Here is a 7,925-nt window from a genome sequence, read left to right on the forward strand (position 1 = left end):
ATAATGAATCAGAAGTATTTGCTGACAACGTAAGGAAGTAAACGTTAAATATTGGGTTTGCAGCAATAAAAAATGAAACGTGTACTCTTTTAAATCTTTATTCCAAGCTTTCGGACATTGGTTATGTCCTTCATCAGGGAGCTACAAATGTGATGAATAAATTGTTGGCGTTGGTATAATTAATTAAAAATTCACTACTTACAAACTTAATGAGGTTGTATCAACGAAGATGTATTACAATGTTGATAAAATTTATCACAGTCTCTCATCTTTTTTTAATATCATCATCATCAATCAGCCAATCCCGTCCACTGCTGGACATAGGCCTCCCTCAGTTCTTTCCAGTGTTCTCTACACTGGACCGCTTGTAGCCAGTTTCCCGCTACTCTTTTTATGTCGTCGGTCCATCTAGTCGGTGGTCGTCCTCGGCTTCTTTTATAATTTCTGGGCCTCCATTCCATAATTCATCTTGTCCATCGTCCATCTTGTGTTCTGGCTAAGTGTCCTGCCCAGTTCCACTTAAGTCTCGTGGTTCTTTCGATGACGTCTTGAACTCCTGATCTTTGCCTGATTTGTCGGTTTGTTATGTGGTCTCGGAGGCTCACATTCAGCATTGCACGTTCCATGGCTAGTTGTGTAACTCTTAGTTTATTCGCAGATTTCTGCGTGAGTGTTAAAGTCTCTGCTCCATAAGTTTGTACAGGCAAAACACATTGGTTATAAACTTTTCGCTTGAGACACATGGGAATTGAACTTTTTAGAATATGGCTTAGTTTGCCAAATGCTGCCCATGTCAGGCCTATTCGCCTCTGTATTTCATTTGTTTGATTGTCTCTGTTTATTTTGATCTCGTGTCCCAGATATTTGTAAGTGTCTGTTTGTTGTATGGTATTATTGTCGATAGTTATATTTCCACTCATTACGAGATTTGTCATAAGTTTAGTTTTCTCAAAGTTTATCTTTAATCCTGCTCTTTCAGACAGACTTTTAAGCGAATGTAGCATAGAAACCGTATCCTGTAAGTTATCTGCGATTAATACGACATCATCTGCAAACCTCAGATGATTTAATCTTTCTCCATCTATATTGATGCCCATATCTTGCCATTGGGTGTTCTTAAATATTGACTCTAGAGCTGCTGTGAACAATTTTGGTGAAATATTGTCTCCTTGTCTTACTCCTCGACCTAAGCTGAATTTTTCTGTGTCTTCGTGTAGTCGTATACTTGATGTAGCGTTCTCGTAGATGTTTTTGATTAGTGACGTGTACCTGTAATCTATTCGGCTTTGATTTAGGGCTTCCAGTACGGTTTCAAACTCTACAGTATCAAAAGCCTTCTCGTAATCGACAAATGCAAGAACCAGTGGTATGTTGTACTCGATGCATTTTTCAATTAAGATCTTTATGGTGTGCAAATGGTCATTTGTGCCATATCCTCTCCCAAAGCCTGCCTGTTCTTTGGGCTGATAGAAATCAAGTTTAGGTGTTAGTCTCTTTGTTAAGATTTTCATAAAGAGTTTATACATATGTGTCAAGAGGCTGATGGGTCTATAATTTTCTAATTTAGTAATATCACCTTTTTTGTGTAACAAGACTATCACTGCATTGTTCCAGTCTTTAGGAATCGTACCCGCATGTAAGCATTTATTAAACAGTTTGCTTACTGATTTTAATAGAATTTCTCCTCCTGCTTTTATTGCCTCAATAACGAGTCCATCGTCACCAGGCGATCGATGGTTCTTCATTTCCTTTAAAGCTGATCTTACTTCTGACACAGTAATGGGTAAAAGTATTTCCGATCCCTGATTTATGAGAGTCTTTACTCGTGTCGGTAAATTTTCTTGTGATCTTTGGCTGGTATAGAGGTCTTTATAAAACTCTCTAGTTATTTTCAGAATGTTTTGTTTATCTGTTGTTGCCTTTCCGTCTTTATCTTCTAGCTTGTATATTTCTTTTTTACTTTGTGTGAGTTCTCTTTTCATTATCTTTAAACCTTTGTTCTTTTCTACTGTTTGAGTAATTACATTAGTATTATATCTTCTTATATCTCTTCTAATATCCGCTGAAATTCTTTTATTTAGTTTTCTATATTCTTCTTTGTTTCCCTTTTCTTTCTCGCTTAGGTTTCGTCGTATTTCCATGAGAGCTTTTGTGTCTTTGCTAATCTTTGCACTTTTGGTGTAATTTTTCTTGCAAAATTTGAGTTGTGGGTTTCTAACCGAGTCTGTAATTAATTTATTATGATCGTCGATACTTAGAGGTTTGGGATTATTACTCTGTAAAGTTTCTGCTATATTTTTTATGTACGCTTCTGGCTGATTTGGTGAATTCCAAACCTTTTTCCAAACAAATTTCCTTTCTTTTTGTAGGTTTATCGTTATTCTAGCTCTTACTGGTCTGTGGTCGCTTCCTACTGATAGTTTATTAAGTACAGTGACATCTTGAATAATTTGCTTTTTGTCTGTTATTATATAATCATATTCGCTCTTAGTTCTTCCATCTGGACTAACCCACGTCCATTTTCTACTCTGTTTCTTCTTAAAAAAGGTGTTCATTGCATACAGTTTGTGTTGCAGTAGAAAGTTGGTAAGTATTTCGCCTCTTTCGTTTCTTACTCCTACTTTTTTAATATACAAAACATATTATAACAAATTATATTTTTTTTAAAAATTACTCTACATCCAAAAACACTTAATTATTCTAAATACATAAATGACATTATTCTGACAAAATTCTTTTAAATGTCAATTGATAAATTATTGTTTGTGTTATTATTGCATTTGTCTAGTAGTAACAAAATAGGAGAACATTTCATTTAGATGACCAATATCCGTTCTATGATTCATTGCATTGTTATTTTGGCAAATGTAGGCCATTTCAAGAAAAAGTCTTTTGGTGATGTTACTTTCCTGTTCTACTACTTTGATGTTATTAGAATCTATTTGATGCCCATTTTTAAATGTATGTTCACCCAATGCACTTTTTTCAGGATGCAGTCTATTATCTGACTTGTGGGATGTAATGCGGTCTTTAAGGCATCTTGATGTTTGTAAGTAGTGAATTTTTAATTAATTATACCAACGCCAACAATTTATTCATCACATTTGTAGCTCCCTGATGAAGGACATAACCAATGTCCGAAAGCTTGAAATAAAGATTTAAAAGAGTACACGTTTCATTTTTTATTGTTGCAAACCCAATATATAATGAAGATTATATATATATATATATATATATATATATATATATATATATATATATAATCTTCTTTGGTGTATTTCAGGTTCTGTCGAAATATTTTGGTCACTTAATATTTCGCCTACTGATTGTTGGCTTCATCAGAAGTGCACCATAAATTTATTAAAATAAAGAGATAAATAACAATAAGATAAAATTACATAGATATTTACTCACAGAAGTAGAACTGTTCACAAAAAAAAACAACACTAATTTTTCTACTACACTTATTACACTTAGACTGATAATTTTAAAATCATATAAAAATACACATAAAAACACAAAAAGTGTATAGTGGGATAGACGAGTTTATTTTTATTTGTATACATAAAATAAAGTAGCAGGTACATGGTAAATTAATTTACCATATATGAATAAAATGGATTGCAGAATATTGATGTAGATGCTGCTTAACTGATTCATATCTGCTTTGTAATTTATTACATTTTTTTTGTTGGTAATATAACAATACTATAATAAGTATAGTTAATTTTGTAACCTGTGTTGATGAAGTGTTCGACAATAGCGCATGTATTTTTATTTTTATGGCAGTCACTTTTAACCACTATACACTTTTAACCCCTAGCTTATTTGTCCAATATAACAACCTTCGCAGCCTAAACACGGTATTTTGAAGATTGTGTTGGTAGTATACATTACTGGTGTCTTAGTCGATATTCCCCTACCCACAGAGGCATCATAATGAAGTTCAGTTCTAAAAATAATTAAAAAAATGATATAACGACGTTGCTGGAATTATGGAATTTCCCAACGGTTGGTGGTATAAAATTATTTCTTGCTAATGAATAAATTTATTGTTCGAATAAAGTACAGTACTTCATTATAACATATTTTAATAAAAAAACAAACAATATGTTACTGATCGGTCATGAAACCATTTTGGAGAACATCAGCTTAAAGGCTCCCCCAAACCAACGCGAATTATTCGCAGCGGATTCGTGACGGAAAGTTCGCAGTCGAATTCCTGACGGAATTCGTAAAGAACTTCATATTGAAGCGAATATATTCGCGTCATACTCGTATGTGTCTAGTATTGAGAAGAGTTGGTGACAACGAAAAACAAAGAATACTACTCAGTGATCTCAATTCTTCACAAAAATGTATACATCATCAGATGAAGAAGAAGCTCTTGTAATGTTAGCAATGGAGGACGACAATTCAAGGTAAAATTATTATCTATAGTTATCCTAAAACAACAATATGGACTATATTATGAATTTAATCTTAGGAAAAGAAGAAAATGGGTTCATGATATCAATCTAGAAAGACTGAAATGTGGGGAATATCACACGCTGATGCCTCAATTACGAAAAGACGATAAAAGATGCTACATTTATTTTAGAATGACAATAGATTGTTTAGATGAACTGTTGCACCTTGTAGAAAATGATATTAGAAAATCAGACACGAATTACCGAGAAGCTATTTCTCCCGAAGAACGGTTGGCCATAACATTAAGGTAAGAAAATGAAAAAAAAAACTGCAGGCATTATTTATATCATTAATTTACTACAGTCAAAGAGAATAAGGATCAAAATAACTCTAAAATATACTTTATGTATTGTAAGGGTCAAAGGAATTGACATAGTTGGAAACTGATGGATTATGAGAAGCTGCTTGGTTGCAACTCTGCGCCAAGTTGTGTAGTGTAACATAATTATTTTCACAATTCACTTCATAGAACCCAGAAGTATTCGATTGTTTAGGTAATGCAGTGTCATTTGGTGAAGGTAGGGATACAACCGAAATACTTCCGACGGAAGAGGGGTTTTGATAGGTGTCTGTACTTTCAGCTCTAGATTGATGGCTATTCAAAGAACTTTCCTCCAATTAAAGCAACTCCTGCTCCATGATAACTTGCGCAATCTTCATTTTTGTTTCAATTTGCCTTCTAGGAGAGAAAGATTTTACCGTAGAAGCATGAGCCAAAAACAGTTGATCGGTAGCATCATGCACTACTCTCTTTTTGCTCTCAAAATAACTGATCATATCTTTCACAGATGTGGATGGCTCAGAATTGCGTTTTCTGTTTGTTCTGCCTGTAGAAGGAGTTTCATTTGAAAGAGTAACCCTAGGAGCTTCATTTCGAGTAGGTTTCGATGAGGAGGGTTGAATCTTATTCTGGGAATCATCTGTCTGAGTTGTTAGTAGATTTTTACTACACGTTGGTTTCTGTACTGCGGAATTTTCATCCGTTAATATATTTTCGGGTGATTCTATATTTGGGAATGCTTCAGATTCTTGTGTATCAACATCTGTGACATTGGATGCAGTCTTAGCAAAATTTAGGAACGGTTTGAACGATTCCATATGATCTGCCCATATCCATTTTTTTTTATCGCTTGCCGCTTGTCCAGTTCTAGTTTTATTAGTTCTTATGTACTTAGCGTACGTATCGCGCAGATTCCTCCATTTTTTTTAATCTCATCCCCTGAAACAAAATACTCTTTTTTAGGTATCTGGCTACCGGAGATACATTTTATACAATAGGCCATAGTTTTAGAGTCGGGTTTTCGACTGTAAGTGCCATAGTTGTAGAAGTTTGTGAAGCTTTATGTAGAAATTTGCAACATATTTAATTGCCCGAACCAACTACAGAAATATGGAAAAAATCTAAAGAAGGTTTTAGAAATACCTGGCGATTCCCAAATTGTATTGGTAGCATGGATGGCAAGCATGTTACTATCAAGTGTCCAGACAAAACAGGATCTAATTATTGGTGTTATTTGAATAAGTTTTCTACAGTATTAATGGCTATTTTTGGCCCAAATTATAGATTCATTTCAGTTGATATTGGCGGTTTTGGTAAAAACAGCGACGGTGGAATATTCGAAGCTTCCAACATGGGAAGAAGATTTGAAACAAATCAGATGGGTGTACCTGAGCCGAAAAATCTCCCAGGCCAGAATGAACTTTCCCCCCATGTCTTAATTGGAGACGAAGCCTTTGCACTAAAACCATACTTGTTGAGGCCCTTTCCATACAGTCAAAGCAGAACAGATATTTTCAAGGAAAATTATAATGTAAGGCTCTGTAAAGCGAGAAGAGTAGTAGAAAACGCTTTCGGAATATTGGCACAAAAATGGCGTATATTCTACAGACCAATGGAAACAAAAATTGATACTAGTATTCTCATTGTGAAAACTGCATGTATTTTGCATAATTTTCTAAGGACAAAAAAATGTGATGATAGATTCATAGAACTTTTAGATCCACCAGAGCCTGAACTTGGAGCATTTCAAAATTTGGACAATAACCCAAGGAGAGCTGCAAGACTGGCATTTTCTGTTCGAGAAAAATTTGCCACGTATTTTAATTCAGGACTATGAATAGATTGTTCACGATGAAAATAATGGACTCTTCTTGCAGTAAATATAGTATTGTTTAGGCCTCTGCTTTTCTTTAGTCTTAGATGTAGAAAAATAAACCAATACAAATCGTAAAACTACTCACCATTTTCGCCTATTTCTTCTCCTATTCTAGTCCAAATCTTGTCCTTTTTCCTTACATTTTTATAATCTTCATGAGAAAGGTCATAGAGAATAGGATACTTTCGAACCAACTCAATAATTCTCTCCATTTTCAATTTTTTCACATGCGAAACCACTGCGAAACTGATAAAAACGCTGTCGAGTGCGAACTAAGATTCCGAACGAATAAATACGCAGACAAAACGCATGCCCGAACGACGAAAATCGTACTTGTCTGAACTTGTATACTTACCACAGTGGAAACAATTCAATGCGAATCGTATGCGGTACGGAATTCCGCAGGTAATGCGAATTTTCCGCGTTGGTTTGGGGGAGCCTTAAACCGGTACGCGTTATAATGCGAAATAGTCCAGTTAAATAAGATTTTCTCAGGACGTCTTAATTTTAACTATCTTACTAATAAAACACTCGTATTCTAAGGTTATTCCGTATTTATACCTAGAATATTTATCCTAAGTATAAGGTAAATACAATACTAAAATAATTTGAAAACATTTTTTATATTTTTTATTTTTATTTTATTTATTTATTTAAATTTTTTACAAATAAACTCGGTATATGTTAGTTAGAAGTATTCCCATTTTATTCCGAAATAATAGTTTGGCAATATCGCAATCTTTTGCACAAATATATAGAATAACGACATATTGAGTTAAATAGATAGAGATTTTAATTTTTCTTTGAAACTGACACCAAATATATCTTTATTTGTTATCTTATATGTTGAGTTTGAGTATTTTAAAAACCTTACACCATCTTTAGAAAAGCGATATCTTATTCTAAATTCTCGATCAGTGTATTTTGAAAAGGGATTTATTCTTTAAAAGTTTTGCTTTTTCGTGTATTTTCCATCATGTTAATTAAATTATCAACTTCCTCGACAGCCGCAACACCTCTTAAACACATTTTTTTATTATATAGCTACTCACAAAACAATACAAAAAATAATATATTCGTGTCACTGATGACTATGACATTCATAAAATAGGTTATACTAGACTTAAACAAGGGTGTGGGTCGGTATAATCCTGTAATAAATTCTTATATCAAGTATAACCTATATCTTATTCCATGTTTATTGGTAGTGATTTTGCCTATACCTGATTTATTCTGAGTATAAGTTTTATACTTGGTTTATTAGTTATGCTGTAAGAGTTTAAGATTTTAAGTTTAAGA

General features: G+C 33.6%; 1 long non-coding RNA gene across 1 annotated transcript; it reads left to right on the plus strand.

Annotated features, from left to right (window-relative positions):
• The first annotated feature begins 4,159 nt into the window (after window positions 1-4,159).
• On the plus strand, window positions 4,160-6,647 carry LOC140437597 (uncharacterized). Its single transcript, XR_011950391.1, has 2 exons — window positions 4,160-4,421; window positions 4,487-6,647. It is a non-coding gene; the product is annotated as an uncharacterized lncRNA (long non-coding RNA).
• The last annotated feature ends 1,278 nt before the right edge of the window (window positions 6,648-7,925 follow it).

The sequence above is a fragment of the Diabrotica undecimpunctata genome, chromosome 3 (assembly GCF_040954645.1).
Source record: "Diabrotica undecimpunctata isolate CICGRU chromosome 3, icDiaUnde3, whole genome shotgun sequence".
NCBI lineage: Eukaryota > Metazoa > Arthropoda > Insecta > Coleoptera > Chrysomelidae > Diabrotica > Diabrotica undecimpunctata.